Source organism: Mercenaria mercenaria, chromosome 7 (genome assembly GCF_021730395.1).
Source record: "Mercenaria mercenaria strain notata chromosome 7, MADL_Memer_1, whole genome shotgun sequence".
Classification (NCBI taxonomy): Eukaryota; Metazoa; Mollusca; class Bivalvia; order Venerida; family Veneridae; genus Mercenaria; species Mercenaria mercenaria.
Window position 1 is genome coordinate 36,363,574 of NC_069367.1, and position 24,592 is coordinate 36,388,165.

Here is a 24,592-nt window from a genome sequence, read left to right on the forward strand (position 1 = left end):
TAGTTGAACAGTTCTACATTTTTTTACTTTAAAACCTCTGTCATGATACACGTGATACACTGCATGATTGTCAATTAGATCAGATGACACGTAGTCCTTTATTTCCCTAGGTTTAATTTGCCTCTTTACACGAACAGGTTGGAGAAAATCCGATTATGGAATGGCAGGAACCAAACCCTTGGCCACTTTAAACAGGAAAATAAATCTGCTTGCTGTGTGGCGATCCTGAAGTGTTGGTAATTAATTCAAGGGATTTTAATATATTAGTAACACAACCATCCTCTCTAGATCTATAATCTCCACTAATGAAAGAACCTGCCCGATGCTGAATTTTTTCTAGTTTCAGAATATCACATTTTAAGTAAGGATCCCAAATGATCGCGCCATAATCCAAACAAGACCTAACCAGTGCTAGATATGCTGTCTTTCTACACTGCATCTGACAGTTTTTCAAATTTTGTCTAAGAAGAGCCAAAGTAGAATTTGCTTTCTTAGTTGTTTTGTTAATATGAGTTGACCATGTCAGGTCCTCCAATAATGTTAACCCAATTAAATTTGGAAGTGTCTAGGGGTACGGATCCGTACCTCTAGAATCTGATTCTAGAGGTACGGATCCGTACCTCTAGAAAAGCCTGTTAGGGGTTTTCTAGGGGTACGGACCTCCGTTTTTCTAGAGATTAAGGGTCATTTACATCTGAAATTTTGTTGATAATGAAATAACAACAAAGTCTTAACCAGTCTTCACTTAAAACTTGGATCTAATTGGTTTACAGATACCAGCGTTCGTCCGATTGTTTACCTTCTCTTTCAAAACCTAAATAACCGAGGAACTCCAAATGAATACACTGTTCTGTGCCGATAGGAGTTAGTTTGTTGTCAAATAAACTGTTGATAACAGCTAGATTAATGAATGAATCTATCCCTTAAATGAATTCTATTTGAAATTCGGCAAATAAATAAATTAGGCATAATAATATGCACCAATCTATTTTGTTATTTAACAATGTACATTGTTGTACAATGATAATCGGCACGGAACTTTAATAATCAATTAAGCGACATTAAGTAAAAGAAACTGTTTGTAAAAACGTCCCATGTATCTCGTAACGGCTACCAAATGTGTGAAAAATATAAATACACTAAGGGCTAATTATCAATTAAAAATAGTTTTCCCCCAACATACTTAAAATTATTTTGTTTAATCTTTATATCTTTTTTTTTCTGCCAGTTCGAAACTTCGTGATTTATTTGGTGTTCCTCGGTTATTTACGTTCCGAAAGAAAATGTAACAAATCGGATGAATGTTGTTATCTGTAAACCATTTAGATCCAAGTCTAAGGTGAATTCTGATGAAATGTTATTTGTTATTTCATTTTCAACAAAATTTGAAATGTAAATGACCCTTAATCTCTAGAAAAACGGAGGTCCGTACCCCTAGAAAACCCCTAACAGGCTTGTCTAGAGGTACGGATCCGTACCTCTAGAATCAGATTCTAGAGATACGGATCCGTACCCCTAGACACTTCCATTAAATTTCCTGATACCTAGTTTATTTCTTTCTTTTGTTGTTGTGATATCTGGAGGCTAGTGCTTTTGAAAATATATAAATTTATTTCAATAATATAACTGTATAAGAGAGACTTTAAAAAGTACATACTAGAGAAGAAAATGTACAGTATATACTGGAGTGACAACACAGCCATATAAGTAAGTTTAGACGAAACAAAATGATAGCAGATGGATGTCTGATAAGGCAGCAAGTGGCGGTAGTTTCAGTTGTTTTGATTAGGTGTTAAGTACTGATTGAGACCTATATGCACAAAATTCTGAACTACCTTGTAAAACAGAATAAGCCTATAACTGTGTAAGGTGACTAACACAAGAACAGTATCCTGGTTTGACTAGTTTTCGATACGCTAAGAGTTCGAGTCATTTTTTTGCAAAGAGAAACTAGCGTAAGACAGAATCAAGTACATTACCTTTTAATATGACTATTATCACATAAGCAGTGCTGCAAAAACAAAAATTTAAACAACCAGTTGTATTACAATAAACAGTTTTATAACACCTGTCAAATTAGGTCGCCATTTGCAATGTTGACATGTTTTCGATACCTTCACTTCCTCCACCAGGAAGAGTAACTATGTAGAGTTATGGCCCAAAATTAATTACCAACTTTAAAATCATGAACACATGAAACCCTTGAACAGTGATAACATACATATATAGCTCACTCTTCTGTGTTAGTATTGTCATGACATGGGCAGAAGAACTCATCATGTAGTCTGACAACAGACTGTTTGCAACAATACTTGAGGTGTGTCCAGTGTCCACATGCTGGATAGTCGCACTGAGCCCATTTTGTAAATACAACTGAGACACAGTTTTGAAGCTCTTTTGGCTGAAACAAATGACAAGCACAACATTTCTCATCATCAGTTATCTCATCTCCTGAAGAGTAATCAGATTCAGCAGACACTGCTTTAATAGCTGTTTGTCTTGAGGGACCTGGCTGTGGGCTATGTACACGCTGTCGTTTACTGCTAGTGGATGAAGGTGTACTAACTTTTTTCACATTCCCACTCTTGCTTGATGGTTTTGATTTTGTTTCAGCTTTGTGGGTAATGATTTGCTCTTGCACAGTTGGAGATGTAATGGATTTTCCAGATACAATTCTGCTGATTGTTTTGTTCTGCTGTTTATGTTCAAATGTCTGTTTATCTGTTATAAACTTTTCAGCTGTTTTAAAGAATTCAGCAGGTTGAGGAGCAGTAGTAGCATTGCTGCGTGCTTCCTGTATGTCAGTTTCAGGTTCAGGAGCTAAGTATGCCTTGGAAGGTGCAAGCTGAGTATCCAAAATGACATCTGGATTAAAAGGGTAGATCCCTGTGCGCTTGAATGCAGACCTGATATTTACAACTGACAGTGCAGAAAGAGGACGAGTGCGGTGCGTAGTGTAAACAAACAATGACGTCATTCAACTTCCGGTTAAAAAAACATGCGCATAAAGGTTAAAGTATCGAAAACATGTACGTATCGAAAACATATCAAACTACGATAAGTCTTGTTCTGTCAGGTTTTAACTATTACATTTAAGCTAAAACTAGTTCAAGATTAGAACAAATATTTAATACTCAGTTCGCTCTATTTATTAAATTCTATTATAGAATTTTCAGGTCTAGGAAAGTGGTATATTTACAGATTATCTTTATCCGGATAATATATATCCGAATATTAGTACACTTACCAACAACAAACCATAAAACCGTAATTTGTAAGTGTAAAACGCTCGGTGTGACCTTAGAAACTCTGCAAATTTTATAATTATAACGCAGTTATTTGGATATATATCATATCAGATGCAAATTTTGTAATTTTGACTGTTGACATAGTTCCAAAATATTTACAATTGTAATTATCACGACATTCGAATTTTATGTAGCAGTTATTTTGGTTATAACACACTAAATAGTTGTTGTTCTTTATTCTATATAAAATTGACCTATTTCCAATGACCGCAGCACACATCAGGACCCATTTTAAATTTCTGTAACTTACATTTTCTTGAAGAATATTGTCAGTGCTAACTAAAAATCAAAAGAAAAGTGGGGGTCATGTTTGATGCAAGAAAAATAATTTCAGTCAAACACACAAACTGTAAAATCAGCTAAAAAATGAGACCCCAAATTATACTGGTGGTGTATGATCTAAGTTTCCATGAAAAATTTTGTCATGGTGTTATTTCATGATCAAAATGCTATCTTCATGTCAAGCATAGATCTGTCATGTGATTTTACCAAAAAAAATGCAAAGAAAATAAGGAAAATAGCTCTACACAGCGAAAAAACTGAGGACTATTTGTATCCGCCATTATGCGACTACCATTTTTTTCGCGCAATTTTTCTATTTAGTGTCTGTATGCCTTTTGCGCTATGACTAGATACCGGAAAGGGCCTTTTCGCAAAAAGGACTTAACATGATCGGAAAGGGCCTGTCATATGTTTATTATTGGAATTTATTTATTGAATTATTTCTTCATATTTCATTATGACATAATAAAAGAAAATAAATTAAGAAAAAAAAGTTATCAATTTGTTATTTTTAAATGAATTATAGACAAAATACTAGTCATGGCATAAACCGCGCTGATCGGAAAGGGCTTAACATGATCGGAAAGGGCCTGTCACATGTTTATTATTGGAACTTATTTTATTATTTCTTCACATTTCATTTAACAAATGAAAAAAGAAATTATTTAAAATAAAAAAAAAACAATATTCGATTTTTAAATGAATTATGGACAATATACGGATCATGACATAAACCGCGCTGATCGGAAAGGGCTTAACATGATCGGAAAGGGCTTGCTATATGTTTATTATTGGAAATTATTTAAATATTACTTCATATTTCTGTTAACAAATAAAAAAGAAAATAATTTAAAATAAAAGATATATCAATACTCGAATTTTAAATGAATTATATACAAAATACGTATCATGACATAAACCGCGCTGATCGGAAAGGGCTTAACATGATCAGAAAGGGCCTGCTATTTGTTTATTATTGGAACTTAATTATTTATTTTTTCATATTTCATTTAACAAATAAAAAAAGAAAATAAATTATGAATTATGAAATAGCAATTTACGATTTTTAAATTAATTATAGACAAAATACGGATCATGACATAAACCGCGCTGATCGGAAAGGGCTTAACATGATCTGAAAGGGCCTGTCACATGTTTATTATTGGAACTTATTTATTTATTTATTTCTTCATATTTCATATATGAATTAAAAAAGAGAATAAATTATGAATTATGAGACAGCTATTTATAATTTTTAAATGAATTACAGACAAAATATGGGTCTTGACATAAACTGCGCTGATCGAAAAGGGCCTAACATGATCGGAAAGGGTCTGTCACCTGTTTTATTTGAAATTATTTAATTGTTTCTTCATATGTCGTATTTCGTTTAACACACACACACAAAAAAAAAATTAAGAAGAAAAGATCATTATTTATTTGTTAAATGAATTATACACAACACATGTCAGTGCACAAACCGCGCTGATCGGAGAGGACCGGTCTTTGAATATAAAGTATAATAGGACTAAGAAAAAATCGCAGCATAAATACAAATTGAAAGAAGGGCAAAAAATAGGTAATTTGGCAAAATCCCAACCTCGATTGTTCTGGAAGAAAATAAAAAAGTCCTTGAAAAGTAATTCACCCAAGGCTGATAATCTTAACATAAGCAGCCTTTTTGATCATTTTAAATCGATGTTTGGTAATGAGCACTCAGACACCGAAAATGCAGGCCCGGAATTAAACAATGACCAAATTGACCAAGATTTAGATTGCGCATTTACAGATGCGGAAATACGGACAGCGGTTTTTTCACAAAATAATAATAAAATGCCCGGCTTAGACAACTTAACAAGCGAAATATTTAAGGCAAGTTACGATTAATCTCACCTTTCTTGATTACACTTACAATAGGTTGTTGAGTAGTGGCGAATACCCTACTTCCTGGGAAACGGTAATCATCACACCGATCTTCAAAAAAGGAGACATAAACGACGCAAAAAATTATCGCGGTATCACCTTAATTAACGTTTTGCCAAAATATACTCTCAGTTACTTTAAATAGGTTAACAAAATGGTCCAATAAATATGAAAAACTTGATAAAAGGCAATTGGTTTTCAAAAAGGTAAATCATAATAGACTGTATTTTTATTCTGCATTCAGTGATAAGCAAGGTTCTGGCTTCGGGACAAAAACTATACTGTATCTTTATCGATTACATGCAGTGCTTTGATAAAATAGATAGATCATTCCTTTTTCAAAAACTGTTGAAAGAAAACGTCAGCGGAAAGTTAGTACAAGCCTTGAAATCAATGTACACGGTTGTTAGGTCCTGTGTACGGTTCAATTCCCAGACGTCCGACTTTTTCGCCTCAAATATCGGGTTAAAACAAGGGGACCCGAGTTCCCCTCTCCTCTTTATGTTTTTCGTAAACGACATTTCTCAGCATATTAACTCAAATATGGCAGATATTTTTACTGTAAATGAACTTCAATATTTCTTGTTACTTTATGCTGACGATCAAGTGCTTTTCGCAAAATCACCAGAGACCCTCCAATCGATGCTTGACGATCTTGTAAACTATTGTCAGAGATGGGGATTAAAAATAAATATATCAAAAACTCAGGCAATGATATTCGAGAAAGGCCGACACACCTATCATAACTTTTATATTTATAACACCCGAGTGGAAACTGTAACATCCTTTAAATACCTTGGTATCACATTATTTAAAAATGGTAATTGGTACCGCAGTCAAAAATGTATTGCACAACATGCGTCGCGGGCTTTATATAGCCTGTTCTCAATTCTAAATAACATCGAATTACCAGTTAAACAGATACTTTATTTGTTTGACAGTCTTGTAGGTTCAATCCTCCACTTCGGCTCTGAAATATGGGGAATGCACGAAGCAACAGATATTGAATTAGTTCATACTAAATTTTTGCGTCGAGTATTATGCGTAAAACGCTCTACAAATCTATCCGCTCTATATGGTGAGCTTGGACGTATGCCACTATCTGTTATTAGAAAAATCAACATTATAAAATATTGGATTAAAATCCTAAAGCATCCCGATAATACAATAGTTAAACAAACATATATGTTCCTTAAGTCAGACGTTGACAACGGTATAGACTATAGAGGTAAAAACTGGGCTAGTCAGGTAAAAACAATACTAGATACACATGGATTAAATTACATTTGGAATCATCAATTTATTATAGATATTCCATTTCAAGTTATTAAACAGCGTATTTTTGATGTATACTTACAACGTTGGTACACTGATATTAATAACTCGGCCCGCCTGCAATCATACTGTATCTTTAAACACAACTTTGAAACTGAACAGTATTTAAATTGTATATCGGAAAATAAATACAAAATTGCACTGTCGAAATTTAGAACATCCTCGCACAACTTATTTATTGAAACAGGTCGCTATGATAACACTGAACGCAATCAACGTATTTGTAAATCTTGTAGTATGAATACATTAGAAAATGAATATCATTTCTTGCTAGTGTGTCCCAACTACCGCGAACTTAGAAAAAAATACCTTAAACCCTATTACTGCCGATGGCCAACTTTGAATAAGTTCGATTCGATTATGAGTTGTAAATCTAAAAAGTCAATAAATCAATTAGCTAAATTCATCTTCTTTGCAAATAAAATCCGAATTGCATAATTATAATTATTTTTTTGTTGTTTTAAAACGAATAGAGTAAGAAATATGTATATATAAAATCAATGGTTCACTGTTATAAGTAGAAATATGAATCTACGAATGTCCTTTTCTATCTCTTTTGGATATGTTTTCATCTGCTTATGTTTAAAATGTATTGTGCTATAAGCATTGTAATATGTTTAATGCAATAAAATGATATTGTATTGTATTGAATATATGCGGCGTAACAAACACGTGCCTCTGATTAGTCATGATAAGGTATGATTGGATTATCACACCTATTGATTACATCAGTTAATCAGTATAATTGTAAACACACACAAGTGCCATGTGACAAATAATGTCTTTATATTATAAAAATATTTTTATTCAGTTTGACTTTTGGACATATAATAGCCTTTATGAAGTTTAATTGCTTTCTTCAAACAATGCCGCTAAATGTTTTGGGTATAAAGTCTCCTGATTCTTAGCATACATGTTTCTTAAGCAAAATGGCTAAGGATTATGTGTGTATCGTTTGCACGGAACAGTGTAAGACGAACTGTATATTCTGTGAGGTAAGTGCAGTTAATATGATAAGCTTTTATTTAATTTAATACTTGTTGTTATTATTGCAAATTGAAGAACTGAAGAAAAAAAACAGGTACATTTGATAGTATTTTTATTTTTGCACAAGAAATGCTTATAAAGCAGTACACATATATACTTGAACGTATCAATACTAATTCAAGGTTTTACTAAAACAGCGGTGAAAGTAGATTTAAACATTTCATTCCTCTTCCTTCTCTCCAGGGTGTACTAAGTCACGATCATAATGTCTCGGGTATCGTAGTCGTTTTTCCTGTATCTACATAATCTTCCTTTAAATACTTTTTCAGTTTTTCATTAACAGACTTTCGTATTTTTTAAAGTCAGTTTAGTAATTCCAGTCCACTCAGGAAATTTCCCTCTTTCTATGATTGAAGAAACTCTTTCCACGCCAATTGCTCTAAGTTCTTCTACTATATCTCTGATGTCTGTAAATATATCAGCGGGCGAACAGTAGTTGACAATATTGTTTCCTCCGATGTTTAAGAAGACATACCTGAAATATAAAACATATGTATTTATCATTATCGTATACGTTTATACAAAAAATACGTATTCGTAGATATAAAAAAAATTATATTGGTATATCTAATCTGTCATGTTTTTTGCTAAACGTCGTAGTGATGCTTTTATTTTATATTGTATTACTGTTTTGTTAATAATGTATGTATTCACTACACGTCATTTCAACATACCAACATTTGAATAGATACTTAGGCTAATTATTATAATGTATTTTTGGCAACTCACGGCAGTAACGCATAAGACGTAACAGTGTTGCACGTGCATATATTGTATTACTGTTTTGTTAATAATGTATGTATTCACTACACGTCATTTCAACATACCAACATTTGAATAGATACTTAGGCTAATTATTATAATGTATTTTTGGCAACTCACGGCAGTAACGCATAAGACGTAACAGTGTTGCATATTATGCACGTGCATGGCATGTGCACCAACATGCATATGTTTGTTTACACTTTTGTTAACATATGATTATGATAGTACTTGGTTTACAAATTGTAACTATTTCCATTACATAAATTAGCAAAAGTTTATAATGTCTTGTTCTTTCACGAAAAGAAAATATTATAAATATTTAGCAAAAATAGAAATTTCCTTCTTACCTTGGTTTGTCCTTTAATAATCTATCATACATTGGCCTGAATTTTTTACGAGTTGACATTCCAGATACACCATAGAAGGCACATTTATATTTGAAATGCATATTGCCCCTAGTATACCTTTCCAGGCGTGTAACGTAACTGTCACCAAATATAGCATAAGCCATTATTATTCGAATGTTGCGTTTCTGAAATCTGTCTATGGTTTATATATTATATTATTGAATAAAGCATCATTTACTCAATGGCAAATTATTTTGTCAACGAAAAGCCGTAAAAACATCTAACCTTCTTTAAATATTTTGATTGACACGTAGCAATCAGTGTTTACTCAACTTGTTGGTTGATAGGTGACACATTCGTTAATAACAATTATAAGGTACTTTTAACAGAACGATGAGCAATAAACTTTAAAAGTATATTGCAAGATTATTTGTTATTATTAAACTTCCAATAAATAATGTTTTATAAATATTTAAGGGAGATCTGTATTTATTATTATCTCATCAATGTACAATTTACACGGAGTTAAAACATATAATTAAAATACATTGTCATTCATGAATAATTCTATTAAGAACAAAATAAATTATAAAAAAAAATAATAAAAAAATATATAAATAAAAAAAAATATTCCATTAGATATGGGTGATATTTTAAAAATGTTCATTCTTCATATATATGATATCAGTTGTGACTGTTATTCATACAGTAATGTGAAAGTCTCTTGTGACAATGTACTTAAGTTATATGTTTTAACTCCATGTATATTGTACATTGCTGAGACTGTAATAAATAAAATATATAATAATATTGGAATATTACATATGTATTTCAGATATGTAAGACATGGTTCCATTATCGTTGTCAGAATATAGATGAGACAAAATGTAAATATTGGCAGTCCACACCTCTTGACTACATTTGTATTACGTGTCGCAGTACCGAAGACGGTTCTCTAGATTACCTGATGGGTTTAGAGCGTCTGAAGCAGGTAATACACAGTTTATGAATTCTGAATTAATTTCATACATTAATAGAACAGATATAATGTATAATTATTATATTATAAGACATACTGAATTCTAGCGTCAGACTTCTGGTGGATGCACAACTATCGTGCATTCTGACCGGCGTATATCACCGGTGAAATGTTTGAAACCTGATTAACATCTGTTTTTGTCGATGGTATTTATACAAATCTTTTATTTGATGCTTACAGCTTTATTGACAAAAATATATATCTCAAATTATGTTTCTTTTCTCTTAATTTAATCGATTTTTGTCTCTTTTTAATTTATCTTATTATTTTATCTACTATTATGTCCTTATATAACATTTTAATACTATGTTATTATCTCCCTTTATCCATAATAGTCCATCCCCTGCAGTGTATATATATCTAATTTAACGATCGGTAGTGACGAGGAACTCTCATTCAAGAACTCTATAAGTAGGTGTTTCAGTGGTTGTACACATGTGTTATGTACCAGGCATCTAAGACAGAATACAAACAAGTATATGGAGGACGTGGTGGGTATTCCCTTGAAGGACAGAAAAGAAATTTTGGAAGCCATATGCGGCGAAACCGGTCTTCATGATCACGTGACATTGCGAGATGTGTTCACCCTGTTGCCGCCATAACGAGTTTGTTGTTGTTGAAAAAAAAGAGAGAAAATAAAATGTACAAAGGTTTAGCTGGAGATGATTCGAAACGCCAGGTTAGTAAATATGTATATATATACCATTTTAATTTAGACAGCTTAGCACGTGCTAGGTGGAGATTTTTTTGAACATTTTTTTTGAGCATTGATAGAATATTGTAGAAATGGTGGCCTCTGGTGCATTTATAGGTCTAAATTTTTAGGTATAGATCTATTCGGGGTAAGTTACTCCCATCTTGATTGGGTGGTCAGGGGGCTCTCCCCCTGGAAAATTTTGAAATTCAGGTATAAAATGTAGTCCAAATAATTGTACTCGAGAGTTGAATATCGTTCATATTTTTTTGACTTGTCGATATCACACTGGCCATAGCTTTATCAGATCAAGTGGTTCCAACGTTGTTTGAGCGGTGAATTTTACGCCGATCAGATGGAGAAATATGGCCGATACTACAAATTTCCGGTGTTGTAAGTATGATTTTAAGGAATTTCTACCTGTTTAATAACTAATCAAATGAAAATGATGGGTGCACCTGGAGCGCAAATGTGTCTATGTTTTAGCACATATGTCCATTTAGCTGAAATTTGTGCCGTTTATTCAAACACTTCTGTACAGTCCGGCGGGGGAAGGAGATTTTTTAGTGAGTTTTATAGCATTATAATGATCCCGCCATTTCTAATATATTGTACATCGAACAATATCATTAAGTAAATAATAGTAATCGTTCGTAAAAATAAGAACCAGTTCACGGATATCTATCTCCTCCACGAATGGTACTGAACAGCATACCAAAATCGGGTTGACTCTTTAAATCAGTATAGTTACAGTTGGTTACTTTTTAGTCCCTTAAAACCAATACATTGCGATTTCATTACTAATTTGTTGTGCATTTAAGCTGTTCATACAAAATAAATAAAATTTGGTCCATGATAAAAGTATTAATCAGTTTTTTTCTTTCAAAATATACACCAGGAGACACAATTTCCATAACTCTGATTTGAATTTTGACAGAATTATGTCCCTTTTTAACTTGTAATTTTTTGTACTGGCAAAGCTCTAATTCAGAGTCAAGCACTGAGAAAAGTCAAGCGCGCTGTCTTACGGACAGCTCTTGTTCATAGGGGCAATTGTGGGAGACATGCGCTTTTCTCAAAAGCATCTCTAGTTTACTCAGACTTAATGAAGTTAATCTATTGCCCAATATTGTCTTCCACATTGGAATCATTAAGTACTCCAGTGATAGCTCCAGCTCCCTATTTTACTATAAGAGCTCTTGTTTATTATTGGGTACTAGTCCTATTTTAAAACAACTAATTCAAAGTAAGATATAATATGATCTTATTGTAATTTTACGTTTTGTTATAATCATATGAAAATTTATTTCCAGATAAAAACAAAGATGTGTGTGCCAGTTGATGATAATACAGCTGAGTCTGTGTACAGGCAAATTGCATTTAGAAAACCTCACCTGCTGGAAGCAGATATAACGTGTGACAAATACTACATTTTATGGAGGTATAATTGTGAAGCAGGGACGAAATGTCAAGAAATGTCCTTTACAGACAAAAATGACAACAGGGAGGCAAATTTAGAAAATCTGAAAATGGTATAGAGCTGAGACAGACAAGAGTTTCATCAAAGAACTGAGACATACAGAGTTTCAGCAAAGAGTTGAAGCAGATGGAGTATCAGCAAAGAACTGAGACAGACAGGGTTTAAGCTAAGAGCTGAGGCACACAGAGCTGAGGCAAAGAGCTGAGGCACACAAGTGTTGGCAAAGAGGCACACAGGCAAGGAACTGTGTTTCAGCAAAGACCAAAGAAAAAGAGCTGCTGAGGCATGCAACGTCATTCACTTAAAGGTAAGTCAGCTCTTCTTAAATAATACATCATAAGATTTAGATGTGACATAAAAAGTAATAAATTAAAAATAGAATCATTTGTAAGTTTTGTAAGTACAGCAGTTATTGAAAAGTCAGGTTTTCACAATCATAAATGTTAATTTTACAGTTAATAACAAAATAACATTACCTGTTAATTGTTATATTCTTTTAAATTTTAAAAATGGAAAAAGAAATAAATACTGGTATGTATGTTTAAACTTTTAGAAATGATTTTTTTTACTACAGAACAAATGCAAGTACCGTATTTTCCCGAATTAAGGCCCCCCCTCTAATTAACGCCCCCCACCCATTTTGGAGGGGAAAAAAAGTCAACAAGAACGGGAAAAAATCACCTACCTCATTTTTATAAGTCCACATAATAAGTAATTTACAGTACTAAAGTCCAATGTATTAAAAATTAAACACACTTTTAAACAGTCCATGTACCGTAAAGCCAAAACATTTGTACTAAGTACGGTACCTAACAGAAAATTAAACGGTAAATACATTTTTGATTTGTTTTTACACCACTCGCGCACACGCTTCCTGCCGACTTTAAACAAACTTGCAGCAATGTGTTTACGATATACCCTTTTCTTCGGCAGTTTTAAGAACTTTTAATTTAAAAGCAGGCACAGCAGCGTGTCAAACCATTGACATTGTGTATTGCGCTATTAGCTACCCGCATGTACTAAGGAAAATGTTATCGGAGTACACAGCTGTTTGGGTCATGACGTAATGTGTAGTGTCGCGAGCGTGTCAAAAAGCCTGACATGGAATACACGAGGTACCGTATTTAAATGCATAAAAGACACACTGCATTAAATTGGATGCCAAATAATTACGTTTTAGGGGGATTAAAACAACACAGAAACACTTTACAGCTAGTTTGAACGATGTTTTTAAGTTTTGTAAAAAATTTCATTTTTTATTTTTTACCTCAAATAACGCCCCCTCTTTGGAAAATGTAATGCCCCCGGGGGCGTTAATACGGGAAAATACGGTAATTTGAAATAAATCCAACAAATCAAGTAGTTTTCTCTGATATAGTTTACTTTCATGGCAGTTTGATTTTTGGTTTAGGTTTTATTAATTTGTTCTCTCTGTTAACAAAATCCCTATGCTGTATAATTGAATGTGGTATTGTGACTTTAAGAAATTTATTAAAAATTGCAAGTTAGTATATTTTCTCAAAAGTGTATAAAAATATTTTTTTAAAATAGTTTAATATCAAGAGTTTCAAGAGTTTCAAGAGTTTATTTTATAAACAACCAGAAGGTCATAAGACCCATGAGGCAACATTTACATGATAATAATATCTGTCTTGATACATTCACATTTCTTCACCAGGTTCAAAATTTCAGTAATTACACAAATTATATGGCATCTATATTGATGTCAAGTTTGGATTAGGGGACTTCAGAGTTACTGCTCCTTGGATTGGTCAAAATTTCCAATGACTGCTCAATAACTAGATAATTTTTTCTTAGGACTTATTCAAACTAATACTATGTACCTCCATATTCAAAGATGGACATATTGTATTTGCTTTGGAGTTAACGACCCTTGAATTAGTTGAAAGTGAGATACTGACGCTAGTTTGCATGTAGTAAGTAGGAATATTTTAAAAATCGGAATAATTACTGTGACAGTAATTGGTTCAAAGAGGTCAAACTTTGTCAGTATGACTTAGGCCAGAGTTCTTTGATTTTTCGTTACTCAGGCCCGCCGACCCTATTTTCCGTCATTTTCGAAAAAAATAAAAATTGAAATTTCAAAATTATTTTCGGACGACGATCGATGTTTTGCTGCATTCTGACGACGACGACAATGTCGATATTCGTCAGCGCATTATCCGTCAGTGTCATATAGGCGCAATTTCCACTCAAGTGGAAGCGTCTCCCGTACGTAAACAAAAACTTGAGTGAAATTTAATATTGTCTTTGAACGATTTATGCGCGATGGAAAAACGGAATATTTGGTTTGTGATCTAGTATATAGACAATAAAACAACGAAAAACAAGTCAGGTTACGGTCAGTAACGGTGTCTCAAAATGTTAGAAAAACATAGATTTACCCGACGTAGATAACAACGGCAACATTGAATGTGAATTTGACATGCCTTTGCGAGTTATATATTTACATGAGGATGACGTATAGGAGCAACAAAGTGCTGCCAAAGGAGTCATCCGTTTCAGATTTTGGGGGTGGGGGGTGGGTGGGTGTTAACCAGGAGGGAAAGGGGCCCAGGCCTGTGATTGTGAGCAAAAACAGCTCGGTGTTTGGGCAAAGGGGAATAAAAAACTTTATGTAAAGTCAGTTTTGGGGGAAAACTGCATAATTTAAAAGATATTTTCTGAGGGAAGGACCCTATTATGAAGGGGATAAAACCTGTGATATGCTTATGAAGACATATATATAATTACAAGTTGCTAATTGGAGGTATTTATCTATATATTCCATTGCATACAAATCCTTTTCAGGGACTATCTAGCTACTTATGCTTTCAGTCATTTTCTGGCCATCGAATATAAAATAAAGAGTGGCCCGACTTTGAATCACTTGCCCCTGACCACTGTGGGATCGAGCCCCACTCAGGTCATCATGTGAAAAAGATATCCAGCTGGCTGACGGAAGGTAGGCCATTCTACCCAGATGCCAATTCTTGCCTAAGATGATGCCCAGAGGAGTACCTGGGGTCTTCCAGCACCATTTAAGTCTGGAAAGTCACCATATGACCTATAAAATTGTGTCAGTATGACTTTAACACAACAAATAAATATTAAAATGTATTAAATAAAGATCTTGGTCAGAAAAGTTTATGAATTAAAAATAAAAGTATGCACATGCTAAAAATGAAACCAGCCGTTAATACTCGCCGGAGATGTTATGACCAAGGGCAAATAGTACCCATGCCCAAAGAGTGATTTTGTTAAAGTTTTTGAAATCAATTTTATGTTCAAGATAATAAAAAAGTTAAACACAGAATGGTAATTTTCTTTGTATTACATGTTAAATGCGTATTAAAGTAGTGTTAAAATCCTTTCAGGCAACACATTTGAAGTGATCACTTATCGTCTGTTGTTTTAGTAATTTTACTGCCTTTTAATTTTTATTTTTTTCCCTCCTCCTGTCAACATTTTTCTGCCCAAAATCTGAGTAACAAAAAATAAAAAAAACTCTGGCCTTAAGAGTTGAAAAATTTTGATTTCATTTTTATTGTTCAGTCTGTTGCTTTTTTATATGGCTGAATATTCAGGTACTTTGGCCTAAATGTGTATGGCAAGAGACATGTCCATTACTCATAGCTAAAAGGTCAAGGTCACCATTTACCGGTTTGCTTATGTCTGTATATGTGTTTATTATTATTATTATTATTATACCTAACTTATATAGCACTCTTTTCATACAAAATATGTATGTTCAAAAGTGATTTATAAAAACATCAAGAACACATACATACACATACATGATTGTGTTTATAAGTAGACAGTTAAGTTCCCGATCAGTAACTTACACTTCACTGATCAAAAGTACAAAGGGTAGTTGTATGTGGTCAGTTGATGCCCCCTCTTGTTTTGAGAGAAGGTCAAACAGAGTGATGTTGAGACTACACAATTTAAATTTGTATCAATAACTGGAGAATGGCTAGGCCTACAGAGATCAAACTTGGTAAGATGATTGAATGTGGTTACCATAGGACCCTTTAAGTCAGTAGGTAAAAGGTCAGTGTCACAGTGAACCACAAAACTGAAAGGATTTTTTTTAACCAGAGAATGCTTTTGCTTACATCTATGAGATTTTTTAGAGTGATTACCTGATGTCAGTAGATGACCCCTGTTGATCTCGGTGATCTGGAGGTGATGGTTAAAGTCAGTGACCTTCGGACTGAAAATGGTTTACTGTCAAAAACTGGAGAAAGCTTCAGCTTAGCATTAATAATCTTCAAATGGATATTGCTAATGGTAAGTAGATAACCCTTTGTTTTGAGGGTCAGTAGGGCAAGGGTAAAGGTCACAATGACATTGGGACTATCCATGGTTTCTTATCAACAGCTGGAGAATGGTTCAACCATTGATTGTCTATGGTCAGAACATAACCTCTATTGTTTTGGTGTTGGGAGGCCAAAGTGTCAAGGTCACAATGACCTCGAGATGAAAAATGGTTCAAGATGTATAGCTGGGGAACACAATGGCATATGGTCAACAAATGTCTATGGTAAGTAGATGACCCATTACTGTTTTTGTGTCATTCAGTCAAAGGTGAAGGTCACAGTATGCTTGAGGATGGGAATTGCAAATACATTTCCCTCCAGCAGGCCATCATGGAGAGTATATCACAGAGAGGGAATATTTTGTACTGCAGAGACATTCTTAGAATGGTCTGTGGTATTGCAGCTTCGATTTCTTATGCTCCCACACATTTATGTGGGGAGCATTTAGCATTGCTGCTGTCTGTACGTCCGTCCGTATGTCCCAAAATCTTGTGTATCCAACTCCTCACACACTATTAGCCTGATTTGCTTGAAACTTCCAAAGATGAACAAGCTTGATGTTTAAATGACCGTACAGGAAGGAATTTTTTTCTGTGACTTTTTTGTTTCCTCAGTTATGGCTCTTTAATAGTTTTTGCTATATAGAATATAGAGAAAAATCTTGTGTGTCTAACTCCTCTCACATTATTAGCCTGATTTGCTTCAAACTTTTACAGATGAACAAGCTTGATGTGCGTATGACCATAAAGGAAGGAATTTTTTCTGTGATTATTTTTACTCAGTTATTGCCCTTTGATAGTTTTTGCTATATAGAGGATGGCACAATCTGTGGGGGCATCTGTATCCTGTGGACACAATTTCTAGTTGTTATTAGAAATATCACTGAGAACGTGCACATTGCATTCCAATACATCTAAGATATACATAAAAGTAATAAACTATGAAGTAATGAAAAGGAATTGAAACTTATTATCTTATATATGCAACTGAATGATTTCATCGTGTTAAAATGAAATCTTAATGAAAAAAAAGACTAGTAATTTTGCTTTTTTTGTTATTTCATTCCAAATGAAGTGTGTGTTAGTGGATTCTAAAGCTATTGGGATCATGACAGGGCACCATCTCATTTCTCATCAGTGAATCATTAGTGGTTCTCTTAGGAAGCAGACTAGGGCATTATTTAAATAAGCTTTGAGCTTTGCAAAGCAAATATCCAATACTTAAATTGCAATGCTCTCAAGTACCCAGTACATTACATTCAAATGAAGTCAGGTACCAAATACATTAAGTTCAAATGCAGTCAGGTACCAAATACATTATATTCAAATGTAGTCAGGTACCAAATACATTAGATTCAAATGTAGACAGGTACCAAACACATTAGATTCAAATACAGTCAGGTACCAAATACATTAGATTCAAATGTAGTCAAGTATTAATTGCAAATACAGTCAAGTATATATGTAGCCAGTACTTAGAATATCAGCGTGGTCAAGTTTGTGTCACTAATACTTAAGCTTCATTACAGTCAGGTACATTAGATTCATATGTCGAGAAAAGGTATCCAGTGCTAAAGATTACAATGCATTCAAGTATATTTGATACTTTCAATTCCAAGAACATTAATACAGTGCATACCATAAGATTCCTGTGTATTGAAATTTATTTGTTTCAAACGTTGTCTAGTATTAAGATTCCCAGCAGTGAAGTATACATGTATGCAAAACAATTGGTTACAATGCAGTCAAGTTCATGTATCTAATACTTAAGTTTCCGTCATAAAAGTGGTCAATTTTAGGGATTGTCATTGTATGTACATGCACAAGTGTTCATGTAATTTAAGCAATCAAATAAATAAAAAAGGAATTAACAGTACAAACAGGTTTATCTTGTATGTATACTGTATAAAAATTAAAACAAAATTGTTGCATTTTATAGACTTAATGGTACAACAGTAGTGTCACATCCATAAATGTACATTTTGTATTGATGAACTGTTCATATCTCAACACAGTGTCATTCATGTTTTCAACACAGGTTCAGTCTATCAAAAGAAATTACTGATTTTGTTCTGTTTTTCACCAGTCTGCAGCCTAAAACCAGTGAATGCCTTCATAGTTCATTACACAGTCTTAACATTTCTTGCTGTTCCTTTTCAGTAGCAAATTCTTATAACCTGGCAATACAGTCAATAGCCTCAATGAGGCTAATAGGGCCACAGATCGGTTCCTGAACCTCTTCACTGTCACTGACATCCTCAGTGTCATCCTCAAGAATTTCTTGTGCAGTTTTGACCCATTTGCTCATGTCCGTATCACATATTGCGAAATCACTGTCGATTTTGAGTAAATCCATGAAATCGCAGTCAAAAAGTTGCCGTGTCTTTATGTGCACAGACAGAGGGCAGGTGTTGTCCTGTCCAACAAGTGAGCCACTGATGCTGATCTCAGGCTCACTTGCCTCAGCATTGACACTATCATCACTTTCATCATTGTTATCACTTAACACATTAAATCCAGAGTTTAAAAAGCACTTCTGAATGGTTTCCTCCTTGGTGTACTTCCAAGCCTTACTAATCCAGTAGATGGCTTGAAGGACTGTGATGTCCTTCAGTAACTGGGTTCCAGTCTTTGTTAGACGATTCTCTGTCTCAGCAACCAATTGTCTGAGAGTTGGCTGTACCTATATTTCAGTTTCATAATCTGAATAATGCCCTGGTCCATAGGTTGGATGACTGATGTCTTGTTTGGTGGTAACAATGTATATTGCACTGATCTTTTCAGTGCAAAAGAAGTCCATCTGCAGATGGACCTATTTTGCACTGAACTTTTTCAACTTTATGCAGATGGACCTATCTTACACAGAATACAGACTTGAAATACAACATACTTAGGAGTAAACCTAAATTTAGTTTCTTTTGAAACTAATTTGAAAAATCAAATACCCCTCTATGAAAAATATTATAAAAACTAGTCTTGAAATCACAGTTTAAATCATACATTTTTTCCAATAAATAAGAACAGTAGTGGCAATAGTGGTTGTCTGTGTGCATGCTGAAATGTCTGATTTTAGCATCTCATTCAATTTTTAGCTCAAGGTGAGCTTTTGTGATCGCCCTGTGTCCGTCATCCGTCCGTCGTCAACAATTTGACTGTTAACACTCTAGAGGTCACAGTTTTGGCCCAATCTTAATGAAACTTGGTCAGAATGTTACCCTTAATAAAATCTTGGACGAGTTCGATATTGGGTCATCTGGGATCAGAATCTAGGTCACCAGGTCAAATCAAAGGAAAAGCTTGTTAACACTCTAGAGGTCACAATTTTGGCCTAATCTTAATGAAACCTGGTCAGAATGTTACCCTCAATGAAATCTTGGATGAGTTTCATATTGGTTTATCTGGGGTCAAAAACTAGGTCACCAGGTCAATCAAAGGAAAACCTTGTTAACACTCTAGAGGTCACAATTTTGGCCCAATCTTAATGAAACTTGGTCAGAATGTTACCCTCAATAAAATCTTGGACGAGTTTGATATTGGGTCATCTGGGATCAAAAACTAGGTCACCAGGTCAAATCAAAGGAAAAGCTTGTTAACACTCTAGAGGTCACAGTTTTGGTCCAATCTTAATGAAACTTGGTCAGAATGTTACTTTCAATAAAATCTTGGACGATTTAGATATTGGCTCATCTGGGGTCAAAAACTAGGTCACTGGGTAAAATCAAAGGAAAAGCTTGTTAAAACTGTATAATTCTTGATAATCTTTAGGTCAGGTGAGCGATACAGGTCCTTCATGGCCCTCTTGTTTTTGTTGGGTTTCACCTCATACTGACACAATTATAAGATATATGGCAACTTGTTGGAGGAAGTGAGCACCTCGGCAGAACCACCAACCTTCCATAAGCTATCTGTTTGGTTCCCTCAATGCTCTGAGCGAGGCTTGAACCCATATCAGTGAGGGGCAAGTGATTTGAAGTTGGCGGCCATATTTTAATTATTATACAGTTATACCATATATCCAGTGAGCGGCACACTGCAAATGTAAACATTTCTGCATCAAGTTGAGCTAAGCTGTCTGTTTATATAGGGCCTTTTTATTCAAGGACATACCCAGGATTTAAAGGGTATAACATATGTTGCAGGGGTGAAGGGCAGTGTGGGAGATGCTCTTCCAGGGGATGAAGGTATGTGAGGGCCTTTCCCCTCCATCCCCCCCCCCCCCCCCCCCCCCCCCCCCCCCCCCCCCCCCCCCCCCCCCCCCCCCCCCCCCCCAAAAAAAAAAGGAAAAGAAAAGAAAAACACTTATAAATATTGATTTCAAATAGTGCACTATGGTCAGGAGTTTGGAAGTCAGTAGACCAACATATTAAAGGTGATCTGTCATATTTGAACAACAGTTCATGACATTTTTCAGTTCTCATTATACATGTATTCTGTCAGAGATTTATTTAGCAAGTATATCTTACTACTTTTTATGAAATTTTGTATTTGCCTTCCTTTAATATAAAAGTATTTAAAAAAAGGACTATTTGTTTTGATTTCAATATAATTTCTAATTTTACATTTGCATTTGATAAATATTGGGATATTTCAAATACTTGAAACAAAAGATAAGTTTTAAAACAGCACTTTGCTTCAGCATTCATCTATTTTCAGTCTTATCTTGGTTGCACAACCAAGATAGACAAAGGGAAGTAATAATAATTTTGTAAACTTGCATTTATAATTAATTTTGGCAAAAGATGTACTTGTCAGTGCATATTTTTGACTACTTTAATGCAATAATTCTTATATTTGTATTATTCCATAGGCAGACTTTATTTATTGAATTTATACTTATGCTAAAATAAAGCTATCTTGGTAACCAGGATAGGAGATTCAAATTCTAAAATCATTTCCAGTGAAAATCTGACATGTATGAAGAACTCAGTGAACATAAATAGGAGTAAATGATCAGTTGGTTAAGTTTTGAACAAATCCATTAGTTGACCTAGGTCAGATTAACCACCTTTAAAAACAGCAAACCACTTGATGGATCTTCGAAGAACTTGGTCTGTAGTGTTCTTGTATAGACCTCTTTCAAAATTGTTTAAGTGGTTACAGTGACCACTTGAGCTAAAAATAGAAAAACTTCTTTGCTTGCCCTACCTGATGGATATTAACCAAACTTTGTCTGTAGCACTCCTTGTGTGGATCTTTTTCAAATTTGTTCCGATTGTAAGTTTGACCCCTTTCAGGGGTCACTGGAGCCAAAAATCAAATAAAGCTTTAAACTGCAGTATATTTTCTGTGCTCTGACCAGCACATCAAAATCATTCCAAGTCAAAAGCCAGGGAGCCAAAGGTGTGAAAAGTGCCTAGAAACTGGATTTACCTGTGTTTGGTTTGAACAGAAAGAAGAAAAAGCATTTAAGGAAAAGTTACCTTGCCATAAAAGAATTTCGAGTACAGAAAATAAAAACATAAAGATGTCCAGTATGCATGTATTTTTAGCTCGACTATTCGAAGAATAGTCTAGCTATTCTACTCACCCTGGCGTCGGCGTCGGCGTCGGCGTCACACCTTGGTTAAGTTTTTGCATGCAAGTACATACAGCTATCATGTAAAGGCATAAAGCTTTGAAACTTATTTATTCTTTTTCTATGTCAATTACCAACCTCACTGGTCAGTTCCATAACTCTAACATGTATTTTGAGCAAATTATGCCCCCTTTTGGACTTAGAAAATTTGGTTAAAGTTTTACATGCAAGTTTACTATCTCCAAAACTAATGCAGATATGAATTGAAACTTCACATGTGTCTTTGGGGTTATAAAACTAGTTGATAGCACCAAGTCCCATAACTCTGACCTTTATTTTGGCCAAATTATGCCCCCTTTTGGACTTAGAAAATTCTAGTTAAAGTTTGCGTGCAAGTACATACAGCTATTACTAAAAGGCATATAGATTTGAAATATTTTTTCTTTTTCTAGATCAATTACCTACCTCACTGGTCAAGTCCCATAACTCTGACATGTATTTTGGCCAAATTATGCCCCCTTTTGGACTTAGAAATTCTGGTTAAAGTTTTGCGTGCAAGTACATACAGCTGTTACTAAAAGGCATTAGATTTGAAACTTATTTTTTCTTTTTCTAGATCAATTACCTACCCACTGGGTCAAGTCCCATAACTCTGACATGTATTTTGGGCAAAATTATGCCCCCTTTTGGACTTAGAAAATCCTGGTTAAAGTTTTACATGCAAGTTACTATCTCCAAAACTACTACAGATATTAATTGAAACTTCACATGTGTCTTCGGGGTTATAAAACTAGTTGATAGAATCAAGTCCCATAAACTCTGACATGTATTTTGGGCAAATTGTGCCCCTTTTGGACTTAGAAATCCTGGTTAAAGTTTTGCGTGCAAGTACATACAGCTGTTACCAAAAGGCATATAGCTTTGAAACTTATTTATTCTTTTTCTAGGTCAATTACCAACCTCTCTGTTTCAAGTTCCATAACTCTTAACATGTATTTTGAGCAAATTATGCCCCCTTTTGGACTTAGAAAATTTTGGTTAAAGTTTTATATGCAAGTTACTATCCCAAAACTAATGCAGATATTGAATTGAAACTTAACATGTTTCTTCGGGGTTATAAAACTAGTTGATAGCATCAAGTCCCATAACTCTGATATGCATTTTGGTCAAATTATGTCCCCTTTCGAACTTAAAACTCTTTTGATATTTAACATTTTGGGTAATAATTTCCTGCTTCTGTGACAATATTTCGAATAGTCGAGCTTGGCTGTCTTATGGACAGCTCTTGTTGGATTTAATTTCAAGAAAAAAGGATGATATAGGGATTAAAGATCAGCCATTGAATATTTTTGATATAATTGAAAATATGAATTTGAGATTTGGGCCTAGTTTTATTCTGAGATAAATTTTAACTGATTTTTTCTCTTTATAAATGAAAAGATTTCACTAGATTGATTAAATTATCTTGTATAACCCAGAGGTATTCAATGAAGTCTATGTAAAACACAATGAATGATTGTATTAAAATGAATTATTCTGTAAAACACAGTGAATGAATGAAAATAAAATTTTAAAATGTATCTTAATGAATTTTTTTAATGCAATGGATGATGGACACTTAAGTCAATTATATTGTAAAACTGATTGACAGGGTTAATTGTTTAGTTATTAAATGGGTTTTAAAACACATTTATTTTCTAACACACAGTGGCAAGGTTTTTAAGTGGACTTGGTGGCATGGATTTAATTTCTTACACACTGGCAGGGTCTTTAAGTGGATATAATTTAATGTCTGTATAGATTTATGTTTGCACTGAAAATGCTTTAAAAAGAAAAGTTAATGTTTTTAGATTATGTGTTAAAATCATGTTTTCCAAATTCAAATAATTTACAATGCTACTTTCCCAATGCTATTTGTTTTGGTGACTGTATGATTCCCAAAATGATGAAAAAGATCCTGATGCTGCATTTCCTTGGAGGATCCTCTGCTGAGAATGTTTGAACTGATTGCACGTGTAACTGTTCATTTAATAAACTTGGACATGAAAAAACATGAACTTAAAAATCATCTTGCTCTAATATTTACACAGATTTGTCATGGTTTCTGAAGCCATGTTGATTGGTCAAAAATTGAGGTTGATAGAGGGTAGGGGAAGATTTCATAAAAGATATATATGTACCATTACATAGAGTTACAAGGTTTCATATCTGTGAAAAAGTTACTGTTATTCAGCACATAGTTATCCATGGTGACAATGACAGACCCACCAGTACTTGACTTTTCAGAAGAATCAAAGTTTTTGTTCCTTGATATTATTTTTTCTGAAGCATTCAATATTTAATGATAAATTCAGGCTTTTTTCCAAAAAAAGTGATTTCCAAATATTAGTCTTCACTAATTCCTGCTTATAAAGGTGCAGATAACTAAAATTGCCAAAAACCTTGGTTATGTTTTTGATGCTAACTGCTCCATGTTCATATTGATACTTAAGCATTTTTTGGATATTTATTATACAGTTTATAATCCACAGGAGAT

The 24,592-nt window shown here is 33.9% G+C and overlaps 1 protein-coding gene across 2 annotated transcripts in view; it reads right to left on the reverse strand.

The window, feature by feature from the left end:
- The window catches only part of LOC123554413 (uncharacterized), a 133,241-nt gene extending 129,808 nt beyond the window's left edge, over positions 1-3,433 (reverse strand). Inside the window, exon 1 of one of the 2 annotated variants that reach the window (XM_045344542.2) lies at positions 3,248-3,433. The gene's annotated coding sequence lies outside the window, so the exon portion shown is untranslated. The remainder of the gene's footprint in view (positions 1-3,247) is intronic. The other variant, XM_045344541.2, reaches the window with a different exon arrangement.
- Positions 3,434-24,592: the final 21,159 nt, after the last annotated feature.